The 21,553-nt window shown below is 39.1% G+C and overlaps 1 protein-coding gene and 1 pseudogene across 1 annotated transcript in view; one reads left to right on the top strand and one right to left on the bottom strand.

Moving 5' to 3' along the window:
- The window catches only part of DPH6 (diphthamine biosynthesis 6), a 344,518-nt gene that overhangs the window by 270,700 nt on the left and 52,265 nt on the right, over positions 1-21,553 (top strand). The gene's annotated exons all lie outside the window — the stretch shown is intronic.
- LOC111554589 lies at positions 9,549-9,932 on the bottom strand (annotated as a pseudogene).

The raw sequence follows: 21,553 nt of genomic DNA on the forward strand, positions 1-21,553 counted from the left end.
CACACAATAAGGGAAATTGCTTACCTAGGCTCCAAAACCATTAGCCATCCCTTGTTGTAATTTTCCTGGATTGCTAACCAATGTTTAATGTATTTTTCCTACTTACTGTTGATTTTCAGCTTGTAGGCTTGTAGATTTTTATTTTAAATCACTATTAAATTGTGAAACTTAACAAAAAATGGCAGTGTGTGATTTTTCTATAATGCTCCTGCATTCACTTCTTTGAGTGTTAGGTTGATTTTTGGCTGATGGTTTTGGAGCCTAGGTAAGGAACTTCCCTTATTGTCTGTGAGTTACATGGTGGATATTGTTTCTTTTAGACACATTTTACTTGTGTTGGAAGTTGTTAATATTAACTACATGAGAATGTGATCGTTTTAATTATTTTTGTCGTCTAAAATATAATTAGTTACTTGGGATTATATGTGCTGACAAAAAAAAGTATCACACAAACCGAAAGTGATAAAATCCTAACCTTCTAGCAACAAACAACTAAGACATGCATGCACAAAGGGCGGATGCTTTAAGTGGCAGAGGGAGGGACGGAAGTGGGTAATTATTTGTAGCAATGCTTTTACTGTTGTTCGAAATGAGACAGACTAACAGTGGCAGCAGTCATTTTGCTGAATCAAAGTCCATGTTAGTCGCATTATACACTGCCACAAAAGGTTGTTAAGGCTGGTATTAGCATGTACCACTGAGGACATTGGAAGGACTCGATCTGTCACACTAAATCGCCTTCTTGCCCTCAACCATTGAAGTCTCCAGCTCCTCTGACATGTTCTTTCATTAATGGCCTGGCCTTGACAACTGATCCTAATTGCCTCTGAACCGCACTTCATGTATTATTGGTGTCTGCCTGCCCTGGTTCATGTCAACAAGCCACAGCATGTGCAGGGTGTGCCCAGTGCCTTTGCAGAAATGATGTTCACATCGTCATATTCCTCTGAGGGGACTGGGTCTCGCTGGGAGTAAAGTAGAAAGCTAAAGATCTTCCTGTCTCTTCTTTGTAATATCTTAATGTTGATTTGTGCTGTGTACATATTAAGCTCATCTAAGGACTCACTAAAACATTAAACCAATTATGCAACATTCCATTAAGGCACAGATGCTGACTTAAATTTGCCCTTGTTTTAGTAAGTGGTAAAATGTGTGTTCATTGCAAAACCTTTTCAACTTTAGTTAGTATGGCTTACATTCCTTTCTCAACTTTAGTGTGGTTTACTTTTGCTTTTATTATGCATAACAATTTCAATTTGATGTATGATAATGGCCAAAAGAGCCTACAATATAGTTTCCAGGTAGAAGTACGCATTAGACCAGAACTCCCAAAAGTAAATTATTGAAGGTTTGAATAGGATATTTTAGTCTTAACATCTATTAGCAGATTTATATTTACTACATTTTCTAAAAGTAGCCAAAATAATCAATTTTAGTGCATTACATGTATTTAAAACCTTAATTTTGTTCTGACATTTCAGGAAACATTCATAAAGTACAAAACAGTTTAAATGCATTTTAATTTATAAGATGAGTTATTTGCTTACAGCAAAATACTTTAGAATCTAAAATATAACATTAGAAACGCTCAAGATATTTACCTCTTTTTCTGAAAATGTCTCTGAGATTTAAAATTTGCCTCATTCCTATGACAGTTTTTTACAATCACATCTCTGAACAATAATACGAGATTCTTTCAATCTTTTCATCCTTTTTTATTTATTGAAGGCAGTTTTCTGGTGAGCCTTTTAAGCATGCAAGTTCTACCCGTGATCATAAAAAATAAATCACAGAAGCTCTTCAGTGCTAGGTATCATTTAGCCTAATCTAGACAGTGACATTTGGGCCACTAACAGCATAATCATGGTTATTGCTACAAATTGCTCCATGTTTGAGTTTTAATGTTATAAGTAAATTATGCCAGCGGATAAAATATATGTTTCTTTGGGAATTAAACATGTTTATTTCAGCAATGTGGCCATGGAATAGCACGGAAAGCTTAAGCTTGTTTCATGTAGTAATACTGCCACCTTCTGAAGCCCGGAGGAATTGTCCTCAAGGTTATCTGTTTTAAGAGACTTCTCAGGTGGCCATTTGTAGTGATCCAGCAGCCAGAAACTTCTAAGTCTAGAAACCATCTGACTTTTATCATGGAAATGATAAATTTGATTTTAACTCTTCATTTAAAATAAGTAGAAATGAATGCAGGTATCCAACAGTCAGTAAAAATTCTATTTCCTCTTTTTCATTTTACCCCCAAAAGCCTTTTATTTTCTGGACTTTAGAACTTTTTTTTTTTTTTTTTTTTTTTTTTTTGGTGATGTGTAGTTTCCTGCTAAAAAGCTCAGCTGATATAAAGCTAATTCTGGTATGGAAGTTACACAGCAAGAGCGGTTGCCTGGCAGAAGTGGGACAGTGGTGGCCACAGCTGGGATTGTGAGAAGGAGATGGCAAATGTTTTTCTATCATTCAATCAGACAGTATGCCCTTCAGCAGAACAACAGGCCCTCCTGATTCTTTAGAATTAGTGAGATTAGCATGAAGCACATAATGCAGGGTGATGGGATTTGTCATAATTTGCATTGTCCTGGAAAAATGCGGGTTGATAGAGCGATGCATCTTGGAGCATGTCATGTCCCACGGGCAGGTCACAGAGGAAGCTTGGCAGAAATAATTTTGTGATATGTGCATCAGTTGCAAATGCTTCATAAGTAATTTGTCAGAATAAAATAAATAGGAAGTGGTTAGGAAGGTAGAGAAGGTAGGGTCATTGTAAAAGTATCTCCAAAAAAATTAGATATGTCATCCTCAAATATCATATTGTTAGTGATTAAATGAAAATATAATGAATGACTAGGCTTACTCTCCTTTTGGTTTTAAATTTCCAAAACCTTACTGTTAAGTCTTTCGTTTTTTTCTAAAAGTAAAATCTTTCCTAAAAGTAAAATCTTACTGGTAAGTCTTTCCTTTTTCCTGAAGGTAAAATCTTGGAAATTACATGTGTGTTTCTGCAAAGTTTGTTTATGAAAGCCCCTTATAGAAATTATCAAATACAGCTACATTAGGGAAGGCTTTCGGAGAGTTTGCGGCTGACCTTGATAATGTTCCCAAACTACAGACAGGAAAGGATAATCAGTATGTACTTGACAAAACGAACGTGACACTGTTACTTATCTACAGCAGCATTTCTGGAAATGGGCATACAGAATTCAGACAGGCAAGGGGAGCGTGCTTATTTAGCATAGCATTGCAAGAATGAAAGGTCCGGTGTCAGGTATTGTCCATGGTTTATTTATGTAGTACCTGACAGAGATGCCCCTGTCTTTAATATTTAGAAATTTCTTCTATCCAAGAACATTATAGCTAGTGTTTACAGGTTATGTTATTTATCATTTCAATATCTGCTTCTACTGCACAAAGACATTTTGCAATGTCTCCTTTATTTGTCTTTATACATTTCAAACAAAAGATTAATGCTGGCAGTTCGGTAACACTGATCTTTTCTGACAGTTGAACATTTGTGGGTTGAGGGTCTAATAAGAAAAGAAATTTAAGTGAGGAGTTTAAGGAAAATGAAAAAAATAACCACTTGTGAAAATCAGGCTTATAATAAAAATGTATCTTCTTACTACACTGTTCGTAGGAAGAATACTCATTTTCTCAGATGGTTATAATTGTAGAATTAGGTTTTATGAAAACTAAAATTACCCCAGGGCACAGCTCAACATGAATAAATCTTTCAACACCCAGATCTGGAAACATGATACACACGAAACTAATAATGCCCTACAATTACAAGTAGATCAAGAAGAACTGTGCGAAGTTTTTAAAAAATATTATTTATTGAGTTCTATAACATGAAAGTGACTCCAAATAATGTTAGTTCAGACTATTTTAAATCATTTGTTGTTTGTAAAATAATAGCCCTCTATATAAACCTCGTATGTTTTTAAACTCGCCCTCCTGTCTGTAATCTTCAAAACTGACTGCTTTCAAACAAACAGTTTTACTAATCAGAGATAATAAGTGCTTTGTGGTGCCAATTTTTAAAAACTAGATTTTTTGTGGACATTATTTTTCTAATATATCATCTCTTGACTCATAAGGTGATTTTTTAAAAATAAACCCTGTTTACTGAGTTGTAACATTTCAGCCCAATTTCAGCATTGTGGATATTCCGTACAATATTTATTTCATTGAGAGTTGGTATTGTAGACTTCAGTCTTGGGTCACATTTTAACAACTTTTTCCTATTGTCTTCTTTTTGCTGTATACTACTGCGTCAAAAAAAAAAAAAAAAAAAGGCACCTGTTGCTTCTCCCGTGAAATTCCTTTCCTCAGAGGAAATGTGCTTGCAGTGACAGATAATAATGCTAGATAACTTGGTTAGAAGTTTTCTAGCATTTTCCCCTAAATAGCAAAGCCATAATACTCTCAGATAATCTTCAGGGGAGAACAAAAATACCTCTTAGTTCTCTTAGCAGAAAATTATGATAGATAATTTAAAAAATAAAAACTTTTTCAAATAAGTGTACATCTCACCAGTCCTCTCCGCAAAATTTTAATAAACTAAGGATATTTTTTTGTTTTTTGTTTTTTGTTTTTTTTTTGAGACGGAGTCTCGCTCTGTCGCCCAGGCTGGAGTGCAGTGGCCGGATCTCAGCTTACTGCAACCTCCGCCTCCCGGGTTTAGGCCAGTCTCCTGCCTCAGCCTCCCGAGTAGCTGGGACTAAAGACACCCGCCACCTCGCCTGGCTAGTTTTTTGTATTTTTAGTAGAGACGGGGTTTCACCGTGTTAGCCAGGATGGTCTCGATCTCCTGACCTTGTGATCCGCCCGTCTCAGCCTCCCAAAGTGCTGGGATTACAGGCTTGAGCCACCGCGCCCGGCTATAAACTAAGGATTTAAATTCCACCTTTTCAGACAAAGTTTTCTAAATTCAATCAACAGGATAATGTACTAGATAGATCAATTTTTATATTGTGTTTAGACTTCACAATTGTTTTACTTTAGATAATGACCACTAACCTAGCAATGCTAGTTTAACTCTCAGTGTCTTACAAACTATTTCTTGAGTCATTGGTTCATCTAGTCAGTATATGCTCCTACTGCTTATGGTGCCTATTCTGTGTCCTTTGAAGGATGCTGTGCAAAAGTTTATTTCCCACAGGGATGGAGAGTGCAGTGAGCAGAGAAGGCCCGATCAACAATTTAATCAAGAGGTATTCATTGGGCAAAGCACCTCATCCAGAGTTAATGACATTGCCTCTCTGCGAATGAGTCTCAGAAAATGAAGAGGTAGCTAAAGGAATTAGCTTATTAATGTGCTATCATCACATCTGGACTGGATCCAGTTCTTGGTGTTTGTCTGGAAAATTCATTGCTGCTACAGTATTGTAATACCTGGCAATTCTCATATTAATGGAAGGGTAGCTAGTTTGTGTCTTTTAGTCTACCTAGTCTGTGATGAAACTCAAATATTTATTTGACAATAAAGTGATGTTTTTTACCCAGGACAGGTGAGTTCATGAAGCAAACTATATTTGTTTTCCATTCTGCTTTCACTAGCTTGTCTTTAATAAATTCATTGCCTCACAGATTATTAATACTATTTGAATGATTTTTCTATTTTGTCCCAGCTTCAATAGCTGCCTGTATGAACTCTTATTATCATTTCAGAGTTATTTCTTTTTTTTTTTTTTTTTTTGAGACGGAGTCTTGCTCTGTCGCCCAGGCTGGAGTGCAGTGGCCGGATCTCAGCTCACTGCAAGCTCCGCCTCCCGGGTTCCTGCCATTCTCCTGCCTCAGCCTCCCGAGTAGCTGGGACCACAGACGCCACCACCGCGCCCGGCTAGTTTTTTGTATTTTTAGTAGAGACGGGGTTTCACGGTGTTAGCCAGGATGGTCTCGATCTCCTGACCTCGTGATCCACCCGTCTCGGCCTCCCAAAGTGCTGGGATTACAGGCTTGAGCCACCGCGCCCGGCCCAGAGTTATTTCTTTAGGGTCCTTTATAGTGAACAAGTAGGCTCAGGTAAAAAAAAAAAAAAAAAAAACCTCAAAATGATAATTGAGTCAGTCCAGAATCTCATCAGGAAGAATATGCCAGAGAAATCTAGTCTAGATATTTCTGGACATACAGATAACTTCCTCGAGTAAACAAGAATGTTAGCTAAACAAATTTCCACTTAATTTGATACTATTTATTTCTAAATATAAAAGAAATAGATTAATCACTTAATTTTCATTGAAAATTTTAATTTGAAAAGGACTTCTTTAAAGAAAAATGGTGTATTATTCCATTTTCACACTGCTCATAAAGACATACCCAAGACTGGGCAATTTACAAAAGAAAGAAACTCTCATTTACTTACAGTTACACATGACTGGGGAGGCCCCACAATCATGGCAGAAGGCAAGGAGGAGCAAGTCACATCTTCTGTGGATGGCGGCAGGCAAAGAGAGAGAGCTCATGCAAAGGTACTCCTCTTTATAAAACCATCAGATCTAGTGAGACTTATTCACTATCATGGGAACAGCACAAGAAAGACCAGTCCCCATGATTCCATTACCTCCCACTAGGTCCCTCCCACGACACATGGGAATTGTGGGAACAACAATTCAAGGTGAGATTTGGGTGGGGACACAGCCAAACCATATCAAGTGGCTATATAAGTTATTTGAAAAGTTATTGGTACTGGAAAACAGGGAGAAATCAAGGCTAGGAATAAAACATACTTATTTTAGATACAGTTTTTTTTTTTTTCTCCTGACCAGGGAGATATCTCTAATGCATCTCAAGGTATATGGTGTGAGCCAGGCATAGCGGCTTACACCTGTAATCCTAACAGTTTGGGGGACGAAAGTGGGAGGATCACTGGAGCCCAGGAGTTGGAGACCACCATGAGTAACATAGCAAGACCTCATCTCTACAAAGAAATGAAAAAATTAGCTGAGCATGTGTGCACCTATAGTCGTAACTACTTGGGAGGTTGAGGCAGGAAGATTGCTTGAGCCCAGGAGTTCAAGGCTGCAGTGGGCTGTGATTGCACCACTGCATTCCAGCCTGGAGGACAGAATGAGGCCTTGTCTCTAAAAAAAAAAAAAAAAAGAAAGAAAAAAGGAGAAAGAAAAAAAAAAAAGTACATACATTTTGGAGACTTCACTCATGGACTTTCCTTTTATGTCTGTCATAGGTTTGCTTTTTTTAATACAAAAGTCATCATACTTGTTTCTGGCTCAAACTTGCCATGCAACACCTGAAGTCCTTTTACTAGGTCAGTAGGGAAAGGAGATATTTCTTCTTTCATTCATTTTTCCAAGCTTACCAGTCCCCCAAAATATAGATCTATTGGCTGTTACAAAATAATTTTTATTATATGTATAATTTACATTGTAAAATATTTCTGAAGTTATAAAGTAAATACATAAAACAGTAAGTGCTCTCACTTTTTTTCTTTTCATTAATATTTAAATCACCATTTTTATTGTCCAGAAAATTTTTGCAATCTATTAGTCCATGATATAGACATGTCTCCATGGAGTATTTCAGGATAAAAATTTAGCCAAATAACACATTTTACCTTAGGGGGAAAAAAAGCAGCACTTAATTTCCTCTGCACACATGTTAAGTTTATTCTTCATGGATGATTTAGAAGGGTTTCTTGTTGTGTATATTATATGGAAAAGACATTATTTGTAAATATGTGATAAGATTATATTGTAATGTTGTACGCTTATTAGATTGGGATGTTATCAAGCTCTCACAGTTTCTAAAAGTGCATGGCAGCTGATGAGTGAGGATAGATGACAAAAGAGAAAAGTCAATAGTTTGACTGTGGGAGATGATCAGATCATGCTTGAAATGGAAAGCTTCCCTGTTACTAGAACAGAACTGTGTCCTGAAAAGAAATAGTGTTCTTCTGTCCTGTTGGCCCCTCTGAACTGAATTAAAAGTAATGGATTTTAAAATTTATGCTTAATGAAAGAATAAAACATCTGAAATTACTACAGCAAAGATAAAGACAAAGACAGCCAGAAGAATCACTAGGTAATTTTTGGAGAACCATTTCCCCCCACCATCAGTTTACATTGCTATGGCTTTTATCTTATATATTGGATGTCAAAAGTCATTTTCCAGGACATTCAGAAGTTGTTTAAGATTCTGTGTGTGTGTGTGTGTACTATCTGTGCCCAGTGAAAAAAGTAAACCATCTTTCTTGCTAGAAATGGTGGCCGTTGTTTTTACTTTAGGTTGAACGTATTTTGGTATTGGTGATAGGATTCTAGAGGACTCTTCCCTGGGTTTGGTGGGGTGGGAAGAACCATATAAGAAGTTATTCAGGGGCCGGGCGTAATGGCTCATACCTGTGGTCCCAGCACTTTGGGAGGCTGAGGCAGCGGATCACGAGGATGGGAGTTCGAGACCAGCCTAGCCAATATGGCAAAACCCTGTCTCTGCTAAAAATACAAAAAATTAGCCAGGCGTGGTGGCGGGCACCTGTGGTCCCAGCTGCTCGGGAGCCTGAGGCAGGAGAATTGCTTGAACCTGAGAGGCAGAGGTTGCAGTGAGCTGAGATCGCACTATTGCACTCCAGCCTGGGCAACAGAGCAAGACTCCGACTCAAAAAAAAAAAAAAGAAGAGTTGTTATTCAGGACCACCAAGAGAAGTGGGGAGAGCTGGTAACAAAAGACACATAAAGCTTGCTTGTGACCAGGAAAAGGAGGTAATGTGATAGAATCAAGGGCCAGAAAAAGATGGTATTTCCCTCCAAGGCCATATGACTACCATGAGAGAAAACCCAGCATAGCAATGAGAGAAATAAGTGAAGAAGCGTGATTCCACTAAATAGTGGGACTGTTCTTAATCACAGGTTTTTGTAGACTTAACTAAAGAAACTGATCAGGGACCAGATTCAAATCCACAGAAACTCAGTATGTAACTCATGCTATGCTAAGCAGCTTATTATTTAATCCTTACAGCTGTGCTTTTAAATGAATATTATTATTCCATTTTCAAGTATGGAAACTGAACTTCAGAGAGGTTGTGTAACTTGTCCAGAATTACAGAGCTAGTAACTGGTGGAGTAAGGCTGTTAACCTCAACTGTATTTGACTTCAAACAGTATTATTCAAATTTGGGAAAGAAGGGACCCAATACAAAAGTAAAGACTGAGCTTTTTTTTTTTTTTTTTTTTTTAAGAAAATGTTTGTGGTTTTATTGTATCATGAGGCATTGAAACGTCTGAACAAATCAGTGTCTGGGTGGTGAGGCAGCTGCTTTCTCCTTCCCTTCTGCCTTACTTAGGTCTTTCAAGGCGTGCATGGTATAACCCAAGCTTCTTCCTTCAGATGCAACTAGTCTAACATCCAAACATCGTGCACAACACCTGGGTGGCAGCACTGCACTCTGCCCACTCCCACCATGGACCCGCTCCTTTGGCATGATATGTGGAGCATCTGGAGTGTGAATGGTACTGGAAAGAGGAGGGAGGAGGAAACAGCATGACTGCCTGGCTGGGAAGAGATCAGCCCAAGATGGGAAGAGATCAGCCCAAGATGTGCAGGCCGAGCCTGAACATGTCATTGGCGCAAACCCAAGTCTTGTTGATGTTCTTCAACAGGAACATCTATCTGGTGGAACCCCGTGATGGAGTCTCCATCCACTGTAAACTGGCCCACAACCATGCTGATGATGCAGCTGGCGTGGGCTGATGGTCCTGTGCTGTGATGCTGTGCTGAATTTTTTGGAAGGGATGACTAGACAACTTCTCCACAGTGGCAGCTTTCCCCTGGAATTGCCGTCCTTCCCACATGAGGCATGGCACATCAGTGTAAATTGCACCTAGTTGGGTTTTCTCATTATGAAATAACTGGTAGTAATGCTGAATGAAGCTGGATCAAATCTGCTCCCAGACTGGCTCATCTCCCATTCTGGAGCATCACCCAGCCTCGTTGAGACCTGAAGGGTTGGCACAGTGGCAGCGGCAGCATGACAACCCAGCACAGTTTGCCAAGACTGAGCTTCTTCAAAAACTATTTGTGAAAACTGCTGGGTGTGGTGGCTCACACCTGTAATCCCAGTGCTTTGAGAGGCCAAGGTGGGAGGATCACTTGAGGCCAGGAGTTCAAGACCAGCCTGAGCGGCATAGTGAGACCTTGTCTCTACAGAAAAGTAGAAATAAAAAAAATGAGCCAGGTGTGGCAGCACACACCTGTAGTCCCACCTGCTTGGGAGGCTGAGGCAGGAGGATTGCTCAGGCCCAGGAGTTCCAGGATGCAGTGAGCTATGATCACACGGCTGCACTTCAGCCTGGGCGACAGAGCAAGACCCAGGATCATTTGAAAACAAAAAGAAAAACTATTTGCAGAAGCCGAATCATGTAGGAGGAGTCCCAAAAACAAATAATGAACTAGAAAATTAGTTTTATATAAAAAGAGAATGGAAGAGTTGGGGATACGCTTGGAGAATCAATAGCTAATAAAAAGAGTTGAATAACATTATATTCTTGAATATTATGTTGTCTAAATTCTATGAAGCATCTTGGTGACAATAATGCTGTAGTTGTTCTATTACTAACTGAAGACAATATACAAGGAAGTGGATTTAAGTGAAAATAAGCAAACAAACAAAAAAATCAAACAATTTGTTGCATGGGAGAATGTCTTGACCAGGGAACAATGAAAGGCTACTTTAGGCTACCTAAGGTATCTACGATAGATATCTCTATTAGATGTGTCACTCCAAACATATTCTTCCTTAAGCTGTATTGGCCCTCAGAGATTCATTGCCTGACTCATACATGATAGTCAATAAACATTTTAGGAATGAATGTATCACTGGAGCCTTTTTCTCCCCAGCCTGGGAATCTGTGAATATCTTGCTGAAAGAGATGATACCTGAAGAGTAGACCAATGTTTTGGATAGAATAACAGATTTTAAGAAGTCATGACTTTGTTAAAAGCTATAAAAAAGAAAATGAGTTGTCTGGCTTCCAGCCTCCTGCTTAGGTGAAAAGTCATGTCTCCTTTTGGTCATTTTTTTTTTCATGAAAAAAAAATTATTATTAGCGTATGTTTTCTGAATTAAAAAAAAATTACTTTGCATCAAAATATGTCAATACATATTTAAATAACAATGTTTTAAAGTTTTCAGACAATGTTTCTCTCAAGTCTTTGATTTTGTGAGCTATTTAGGTGATATACCATAATTATTTTTAGAATGGTTTCATTATGTTTATAGTTTTAAAAGGAAGCAGTCATAAAATTTGCCTTTGAGGTCTCCTAAAGATAAGAGTTTGCTTGCGGGAGCAAGACTTACATGACCTTTTGATTTTTACAGGACAGTTCACTCAGAATTCTATGTGAAGTGGTAGTGAAGGACAGATAGATAGACAATTATTTGCCTATTTTAATATCATATTTGAGGCATTCACCATTAGAAAGCATAGGAAAGTAAGTCAATTGTCTGTCCAACAAAGATCTAGATGAGCTAATGCATTTGCTGTAATATCTCAGAAAAGTTGAACTTTTGAAAGCTGATTCTTTCTTATTAGAACAATGAATAAAATTGAGAGAATTCGTAAGATTTTCATCTTCAATGAACGTAAGAGAGAAAATGTTTTTTACCTTACCTACTTAATAATGTATTAAGTTTTAGTAAAGCTTCTAGAAATTTAAGCTTGAAATTTGCACCTTTAATATGCTTAAGATAAATTGGTAAATAGTTCTCTATAGCTATGAAAACCTAACATGGAGTAATCCAAATTTCATGCTGATGTGTAGTGTTGGCGTGTGCACAATATGAATAATTCTCTGCTCTTATCTCAGTTATCAGTATATTCTCTCTCTCTCTACCTTTTAAAAGGCTAACCATTTTATAAATTCTAGCTGAAATAACTTCTCTTCCATGATACTTTCATCCCAGTCATGAGCTACGAGTGATTTTTCTTTACCCTAACCTCCAATATTATTTATTGCTTAAGACTCTTTGGTTATCATTTACAGAAGCCTACTAATGCTCTTTAAGTCAACAGTAGGAAATGTATTATTGTGATGCTGTGCTATCTTTCAGAATGTCAAAGTAGAAACTGTCTAGCCCTCAGAAGGCTACTATGAATTAGAACTAGACCCAGGAACCAAAATCAGAATAATAATGATATCAAAGATTTATGTTATTGTGTTAGTCTGCTTGGGCTGCCATTACAAAATACTATAGACTGGGTGACTCAAACAACAGAAATTTATTTCTTTTTTTTTTTGTTTTTTTGTTTTTTGAGGCGGAGTCTCGCTCTGTCACCCAGACTGGAGTGCAGTGGCCGGATCTCAGCTCACTGCAAGCTCTGCCTCCCGGGTTTATGCCATTCTCCTGCCTCAGCCTCCGGAGTAGCTGGGACTACAGGCGCCCGCCACCTCGCCCGGCTAGTTTTTGTATTGTTAGTAGAGACGGGGTTTCACCGTATTAGCCAGGATGGTCTCGATCTCCTGACCTTGTGATCCGCCCGTCTCGGCCTCCCAAAGTGCTGGGATTACAGGCTTGAGCCACCGCGCCTGGCCCAGAAATTTATTTCTCACAGTTCTGGAGGCTGGGAAGTCTTAAGATCAAGGTGCCAGTCAATTTGGTTTCTGATGAGGGCTCTGTCTTCTCACTGTGTCCTCATATGTCCTTTCCCTGGTACATGTGTGTGGGGAAAGAGATTACTCCCTTTCTCTTCATATAAGATCATTGGTCCTATTGGATTAGCTGACTTTATGACTTCACTTAACCTTAATTTCTTTCTAAAAGCTGTCTCCAAATATGGTCACATTGAGGGTTAGGCCTTCAACATATGAATTTGGGGGGTGAGGAGTTAGTTCTTGCAACACGATGAAGAAGTAACTGAAGCTGGGTAATTTATAAAGAAAACAGGTTTAATTGGCTCACAGTTCTGCAGGCTGTACAGGAAGCATGGTGCTGGCATCTGCTTGGCTTCTGGTAAGGCCTCAGAAAGCTTACAGTCGTGATGAAAGGCAAAGGGGAGCAGGTGCATCCTATGGTGAGAGAGGAAGCAAGGGGTGGAGGAGGTGCCACACTCTTTTAAACCAGGTCTTGCATTAACTCAGAGTGGGAGCTCACTTATGGGGAGGACAGCACCAAGCTATTAATTAGGGATCTGACCTCATGACCTGAACACCTCCCACCAGGCCTCTCCTGTAACACTGGAGATTACATTTCAACCTGAGATTTGGAGGGAACAAACTTCCCAAACCGTATCCTTCTGCCCCTGATTCCTCAAATCTCATGTCTTTACATGCAAAATACAATCATCTCATCTCAATAGTCCCGCAAAGCCTTAACTTATTCCAGCATTAACCAAAAAGTCCCAAGTCCAAAGTCTCATCTGGAGATTAGTTATTTCCTATGAGCCTGTAAGACTGAAAAAAGTTATTTACTCCCAAGATACAATGGTGGTAGTATTGGGTAGACATTGCCATTCCAAAATGGAGAACTCAGCCCAAAATAAAGGGGCAATAGGCCCCACACAAGTCTGAAACCCAGTAGAACAGTCATTAAATCTTAAAGCTCCAAAATAATATGTATGTTTGTTGTTGCTATTGTTGTTGTTGTTGTTGTTGTTTTTTGAGACGGAGTCTCACTCTGTCGCCGAGGCAGGATTGCAGTGGCGCGATCTCAGTTCACTGCAACCTCCGCCTCCTGGGTTCAAGCAATTCTCTTGCCTCAGCCTCCTGAGTACCTGGGACTACAGGCATGTGTGACCACGCCTGGGTAATTTTTTGTATTTTTAGTAGAGACTGGGTTTCACCCCATTAGCCAGGATGATCTCGATTTTCTGACCTCGTGATCCACCTGCCTTGGCCTCCCAAAGTGCTGGGATTATGGGCGTGAGCCACTGCGCCTGGCCCAAAATAATCTCCTTTGACTTCATGTCCTGCATTTAGGGTGCAAAGATGGAAGGTGTGGACTCCCAAGGCCTTAGGCAACTCAACCCTATAGCTTTGCTGGATGCAGCCCACAGGGCTGCTCTGATGGGTTAGAGTTCAGTGCCTATGGCTTCTCCAGGCTGAGGATCAAGCTGCTGCTGACTCTACCATTCTTTGGCCTGGAGAGCAGTGGCCCCCTTCTTACAGCTCCACCAGGCAGTGCCCTGGTGGGGACTCTGTATAAGGTCTCCAACTTCACACATCCCCTTGGTGCTGCCCTACTAGTAGAGCCTTCTGTGGGGGCTCTACCCCTGCATCAGGCTTCTGCCCAGGAACCTAGGCTTTCCCATACATTATCCAAAATCTAGACAGAAGCTGCCAAGTCTCCTTCACTCTTGCATTCTGTGCAACCACAGGCTTACTGCCACATGGAAGCTGCCAAGGATTATGGCTTGCAGTCCCCAAAGTGGCAGCCAGAGCTGTACCTGGGGACTTGGAGCCACATCTGGAGCTGGAGCAGCCTGGTTGCAAGGAGTAACCCCCCAAGGCTGAGCAGGGCAGTGATGTCCTTGGCCTGGTCCCTGAAATCATTCTTTCATCTGAGGCTTCTGGGCCTGTGATAGGAGGGGCTGCCTCAGAGATTTCTGAAATTCTTTCAAGGCCTCTTTTTCCATTGTCTCAGATATTAACATTTGGTTCCCTTTTGGTCATGCTAGTCTCTTTAGCAAGTGGTTGCTCCACACTCTGCTTGTATTCCTTTTCTACCATGTGCCAGGCTGCAAATTTGTCAAACTTTTATGCTCTGTTTCCCTTTTAAATATGAATTCCAACTTTAAGTCATTTATTTGCTCCTGTATCTGATGATAGGCTGTTAGAAGCAGCCAGGCCACATCTTGAACACTTCGTTGCTTAGAAATTTCTTCTGCCAGATACCCTAGGTCATCACTCTTAAGTTCAAACTTCCGGAGATTCCGAGGACATGAACACAATGCAGGCAAGTTCTTTGCAACAGCATAATGGGTAACCTTTACTCCAGTTCCCAATAACTTCTTTGTTTCCATCTGAGAGCTCTTCAGCTTGGACTTCACCGTCCATATCTCTATCAACATTCTGGTCATAACTATTTAACTAGCTTCTAAGAAACTGGAAACTTTGCTTCATCTTCCTGTCTTCTTCTCAGACCTCCAGACTCTTCCAACTTCTGCCTGTTACCCAGTTCCAAAACCACTTCCACATTTTCAGGTATCTTTATAATAATACCCCACTCCTGGTACCAATTTTCAGTGTTAGTTCTTGCTTACTATAAAGAAATACCTGAGGCTGGAGAGCAATCAGACAAGAGAGGGAAATAAAAGGCATCCAAATCAGTGAAGAGGAAGTCAAACTGCTACTGTTTGCTGATGATATGATTGTATACCGAGAAAACCCTAAAGACTCCTCCAAAAAGCTCCTAGAACTGATAGAAGAATTCAGCAAAGTTTCCAGATACAAAATTAGTGTACACAATTCAGTAGCTCCCTTATACACCAGCAGTGACCAAGCTGAGAATCAAATCAAGAACTCAACCCCTTTTACAATAGCTGGAAAAAAAAATACTTTGGAATATAGATAATCAAGGAGGTGAAAGACCTCTACAAGGAAAACTACAAAACACTGCTGAAAGAAATCATAGATGACACAAACAAGTGGAAACACATTCCATGCTCATGGATGGGTAGAATCAATATTGTGAAAATGGCCATTCTGCCAAAAGCAATCTACAAATTCAATGCAATCCCCATCAAAATATCATGATCATTCTTCACAGAACCAGAAAAAAAATCCTAAAATTCATATGGAACCAAAAAAGAGCCCACATAGCCAAAGCAAGACTAAGCAAAAAGAACAAATCTGGAGGCATCACATTGCCTGATTTCAAACTACACTATAAGGCCATACTCACCAAAACAGCATGGTACTGGTATAAAAATAGGCACATAGACCAATGGAACAGAATAGAGAACCCAGAAATAAATCCAAGTACAGCCAAATGATCTTTGACAAAGCAAACAAAAACATAAAGTGGGGAAAGAGCACCCTATTCAACAAATAGTGCTCGGATAATTGGCTAGCCACATATAGGATAATGAAACTGGATCCTCATCTTTCACCTTATACAAAAATCAACACAATATGGATCAGGGACTTAAATCTAAGACTTGAAACTATAAAAATTCTAGAAGATAACATCGGAAAAACCATCCTAGGTATTGGCTTAGGCAAGGATTTCTTGACCAAGAACACAAAAGCAAATGCAATAAAAACAAAGATGAATAGCTGGGACTTAATTAAACTAAAGAGCTTTTGCATGGCAGAAGTTACAGTCAGCAGAGTAAACAGACAACCCACAGAGTGGGAGAAAATCTTCACAGTCCATACGTCTGACAAAGGACTAGTATCCAGAATCTACAATGAACTCAAACAAGTTAGTAAGAAAAAACAAACAATTCCATCAAAAAGTAGGCTAAGGACATGAATAGACAGTTCTCAAAAGAAGACATACAAATGGCCAACAAACATATGAAAAAATGCTCAACATCACTAATGATTAGGGAAATGCAAATCAAAACCACCTTAATCCTACAAGAATGGCCATAATTAAAAAATCGAAAAATAGTAGATGTTGGCATGGATGTGGTGAACAGGGAACACTTCTGCTGATAGGAATGTAAACTAGTAAAACCACTATGGAAAACAGTGTGGAGATTCCTTAAAGAACTAAAAGTAGAACTACCATTTGATCCAGCATCCCGCTACTGTGTATCTGCCCAGAGGAAAATAAGCCATTATTCAAAAAAGAAACTTGTACACGCATGTTTACAGCAGCACAATTCACAATTGCAAAAATGTGAAACTACTTGTATTTGTAAAAATACAAATGTGAAACTAACCCAATCAACGAGTGGATAAAGAAACTATGGTATATATCTATGATGGAATACAACTCAACCATAAAAAGAAATGACCTAATGACATTTGCAGTCACCTGGATGAGATTGAAAACTATTATTATTATTTTTTTTTTTTTTTTTTTACTTTAGGGTCTGGGATACATGTGCAGAATGTGCAAGTTTGTTACATAGGTACACATGTTCCATGGTGGTTTACTGCACCTATCAACCCATCGTCTAGGTTTTAAGTCCTACATGCATTAGGTATTTGTCCGAAAGGTCTCTGTCTCCTTGCTCCCCATCCCCTGACAGGCCCCAGTGTGTGATGTTCTCCTCCCTGTATCCATGTGTTCTCATTGTTCAACTCCCACTTACAAGTGAGAACATGCAATGTATGGTTTTCTGTTCCTGTGTTAGTTTGCTGAGAATTATGGCTTCCAACATCATCCATATTCCTGCAAAGGACACGAGTTTATTCTTTTTTATGGCTGCATAGTATTCCCTGGTGTATATGTGCCACATTTTCTTTATCCAGTCTACCATTGATGGGCATTTGGGTTGATTACAAGTCTTTGCTATTGTGAATAGTGCTGAAATAAACATATGTGTGCATGTGTCTTTATAGCAGAATGATTTATAATCCTTTGGGTATATACCCAATAATGGGATTGCTGGGTCAAATGGTATTTCTAGTTCTAGATCCTTGAGGAATCGCCTCACTGTCATCCACAATGGTTGAACTAATTTACACTCCCACTAACAGTGTAAAAGCGTTCCTGTGTCTCCACAGCCTCGCCAGTATCTGTTGTTTCCTGACTTGTTAATAATCACCATTTTAACTGGCGTAAGATGGTATCTCATTGTGGTTTTGATTTGCAGTTCTCTGATGACCAGTGATGATGAGCTTTTTTTCATCTTTGTTGGTCGCATAAATGTCTTCTTTTGAGAAGTGTCTGCTCATATCCTGTGCCCACTATTTGATTGGGTTGTTTGTTTTTTCTTGTAAATTTGTTTAAGTTCCTTGTAGATTCTGGATATTAGCCCTTTGTCAGATGGATAGATTGCAAAAATTTCTGCCATTCTTTAGGTTGCCTGTTCACTCTGATGATAGTTTCTTTTGTTGTACAGAAGCTCTTTATTTTGATTAGATCCCATTTGTCAATTTTGGTTTTTGTTGCAATTGCTTTTGGTGTTTTAGTCATGAAGTCTTTGCCCATGCCTATGTTCTGAATGGTATTGGCTAGGTTTCCTTCCAGAGTTTTGTGGTTTTGGGTTTTACACTTAAGTCTTTAATCCATCTTGAGTTAATTTTTGTATAAGGTATAAGGAAGGGGTCCAGTTTCTGTTTTCTACATCTGGCTAGCCAGTTTTCCCATCACCATTCATTAAATAGGAAATCCTTTCTCCATTACTTGTTGTTGTCAGGTTTGTTGAAGATCAGATGGTTGTAGATGTGTGGTGTTATTTCTGAGGTCTCTATTCTGTTCCATTGGTTTATATATCTGTTTTGGTACCAGTACCATGCTGAAGCTTTATAGTATAGTTTGAAGTCAGGTAGGATGCCTCCAGCTTTGTTCTTTTTGCTTAGGATTTTCTTGGCTATACGGGCTCTTTTTTCATTCCATATGAAATTTAAAGTAGTTTTTTTCTAATTCTGCAAAGAAAGTCACTGTTAGCTTGATGGGAATAGCACTGAATCTACAAATTACTCTGGGCAGTATGGCCATTTTCATGACATTGATTCTTCCTATCTATGCGCATGGAATGTTTTTCCATTTGTTTGTGTCCTCTCTATTTTCCTTGAGCAGTGGTTTGTAGTTCTCCTTGAAGAGGTCCTTCACATCCCTTGTAAGCTGTATTCCTAGGTATTTTATTCTCTTTGTAGCAATTGTGAATGAGAGTTCACTCAGGATTTGGCTCTCTGTCTATTGTTGGTGTATAGGCATGCTTGCGATTTTTGCACATTGATTTTGTATCCTGAGATTTTGCTGAAGTTGCTTATCAGCTTAAGGAGTTTTGGGGCTGAGACGATTGGGTTTTCTAAATACACAATCATGTCATCTGCAAACAGACAATTTGACTTTATTCTAAGTTAAGTAACTCAGGAATGGAAAACCAAACATCGTATGTTCTCACTGATAAATGGAAGCTAAGCTATGAGGATGCAAAGGCATAAGAATGATACAATGGACTTTGGGGACTTAGGGAAAGGGTGAGAAGGGAGTGAGGGATAAAATACTACAAATTGGATGCAGTATATACTGATTGGGTGATAGGTGCACAAAAATCTCACAAATCACCACTAAAGAACTTTCTCATGTAACCAGACACCACCTGTTCACCAATAACCTATGGAAACTAAAAAAATTTTTTTTTAATTTTAAAGAAATACCTTAGGCTGTGTAATGTATAAAGAAAAGAGGTTTAATTGGCTCTTGGTTCTGCAGACTGTATAGGAAGCACGGTGCTGGCATCAGCTCAGCTTGTAATGAGGCCTCAGGAAGCTTACAGTCATGGTGAAAAGGCAAAGGGGAGCCAGTATATCACATGGGAACAAGAGAGAGAACCATGAGGGTGGGGTACCACCTTTTTTTTTCCTTTTTTTTTTTTTTTTTGAGATGGGGTCTCGCTCTGTTGCCCAGGCTGGAGTGCAATTGTGTGATCTCAGCTCACTGCAACCTCTGCCTCCCAGGTTCAAGCAATTCTCCTGCCTCAGCCTCCCAAGTAGCTGGGATTACAAGCATGTGCCACCATGCTCAGCTAATTTTTGTGTTTTTGGTAGAGACGGGTTTCACCATGTTAACCAGGCTGATCTTGAACTCCTAACCTCAGGTGATCCACCTGCCTCAGCCTCCCAAAGTGCTAGGATTACAGGTGTGAGCTACCGCGCCCAGCCCCACATTCTTTTAAACAATCAGATCTCACATGAACTCAAAGCAAGAAGTCATTTATTATTGTGAGGTTCCAGGCTATTCATGAGGGATCCACCCCCATGACCCAAACACCATGGGTGTTTGGCCCTACCTGGAACACTGGGGATTCCATTTCAACATGAGATTTCAAGGCACAAACATCCAAACAATATCAGCAAGGACACAATTCAATCCATAACATCAAGCTTCCTAGATGCTAGCCCTTATGATAAGCACTTTAGATATAAAGTCATTCATTAGATTCCAAGGGGGATAACTTACAGGACCCCTATGGACACCTATTTCACAGATACTCAAGTGCCTTATATTAAATGGCCATAATGTCTACATATAACCTATATACATCCTCTTGTATACTTTAAATCATCTCTAGATTAATTGTAATATCTAATACAATGTAAATGCTATATAAATATTTGTTATACACTATTGGTTTTTTTGTTTTTTTTAATTGTATTGTTATTTTTTTGATTTTTTTAAAATATTTTTGATCTGTGGTTGGTTGAATCCACAGAAGCAGAATCCATGAATAAAGAAGGTGAACTGCATTGTCTTTAATGTTCACAAACACCCTATAAAATAGATACTGTTATACCACCATTTCATAAATAAGGAAAACAAAGAAAACATGAAGTAAGTAACTTGTCTGAGGTTACATAGTTTATAAATAATGAAGCCAAGTTTAAACACAGCTGTCTGGTTATAGAGTTCATGCCCTTGAACACTGAGCTAAACTGTCCTGCTGAAGCCAACAGCACTCCCTTCTGTCATCTCTGTTTCTATCTGGGTGTTTGCTCTACCTTGCAGCATAGCTTTCTCTGATTCTTAAGTCCATGGGAGAAACATGCCCAGTCCTCAGCCTCAGAGATTCCATGTTACAATTCTCAATCCCCATCCTGTATGTCTGGGACAGAATTCTACCACCATCGTGGTTCAGCTTTGCCCCGCATAGTGCCTGACAATATTGATTGAAGAAGTGAATACTTGAGTGGTCACTATGTGCTGCTCTAACTGCCTCTACTCTATATGTGTACCTTTAACTGGCAAAATGGATGAGTCATGCTCTATTGGTGCTTACTCATCTTGTTATCCTGTTATATTCTCCCCTGAGATGGCACCTCAATTCAGATGTTTCCTTTGAAACAACTTTAATTGATGTGGGTGTTTTTTATCAAATGTTTGTTTTTTCTTCTTGCCCTGAGGAAATGTTTGCAAAGAATATATTTTCATATCCCTTTTCTTCAAGTTTTGAAATGAAAGCTACCCAATTGGGGGTCAAGGGTGGGGTTGATGAAAGCCAGAAAGGGTGAATAATGCCTGTTTGTTTGTTTGTTTGTTTAACTCAATTGACCTTTTATTTAACCCTTCTATTCCTAAGGGAACTGTCAGAGGTTTGGGCAGTATGGCAGCTTTTTGGGATAAGGGTTAGTTTCATAATGTGAAAGAAGTTTGGCTGAACTAACCCTTTTGTAGGGAAACCTTATGTTTCGCTGTCAGTGGTTTCCTAGACATATTTATACCCTACCTCAATTCTAAATCCTCTCTATCTGATTAGACAAATAACTAAAAACATGCAGTTTGTAGATAGATGGTCTTGGCTTGAGCTCCCATTTCTATCAGTTTACAAGCTTTGTGACCTTTGGCAAGTTACTGAACTTCTCTGTGTTTGTGTACTGAGCTATAAAATGAAAAGTATCAAAGGATCTTTACATCACAAAACTACTATGAGAGTTAAATAAAAATGTATCTAAGTGTCTTGTCTGTGTTAGA

The sequence above is a fragment of the Piliocolobus tephrosceles genome, chromosome 6 (genome assembly GCF_002776525.5).
Source record: "Piliocolobus tephrosceles isolate RC106 chromosome 6, ASM277652v3, whole genome shotgun sequence".
In the NCBI taxonomy this organism is placed as follows: Eukaryota; Metazoa; Chordata; class Mammalia; order Primates; family Cercopithecidae; genus Piliocolobus; species Piliocolobus tephrosceles.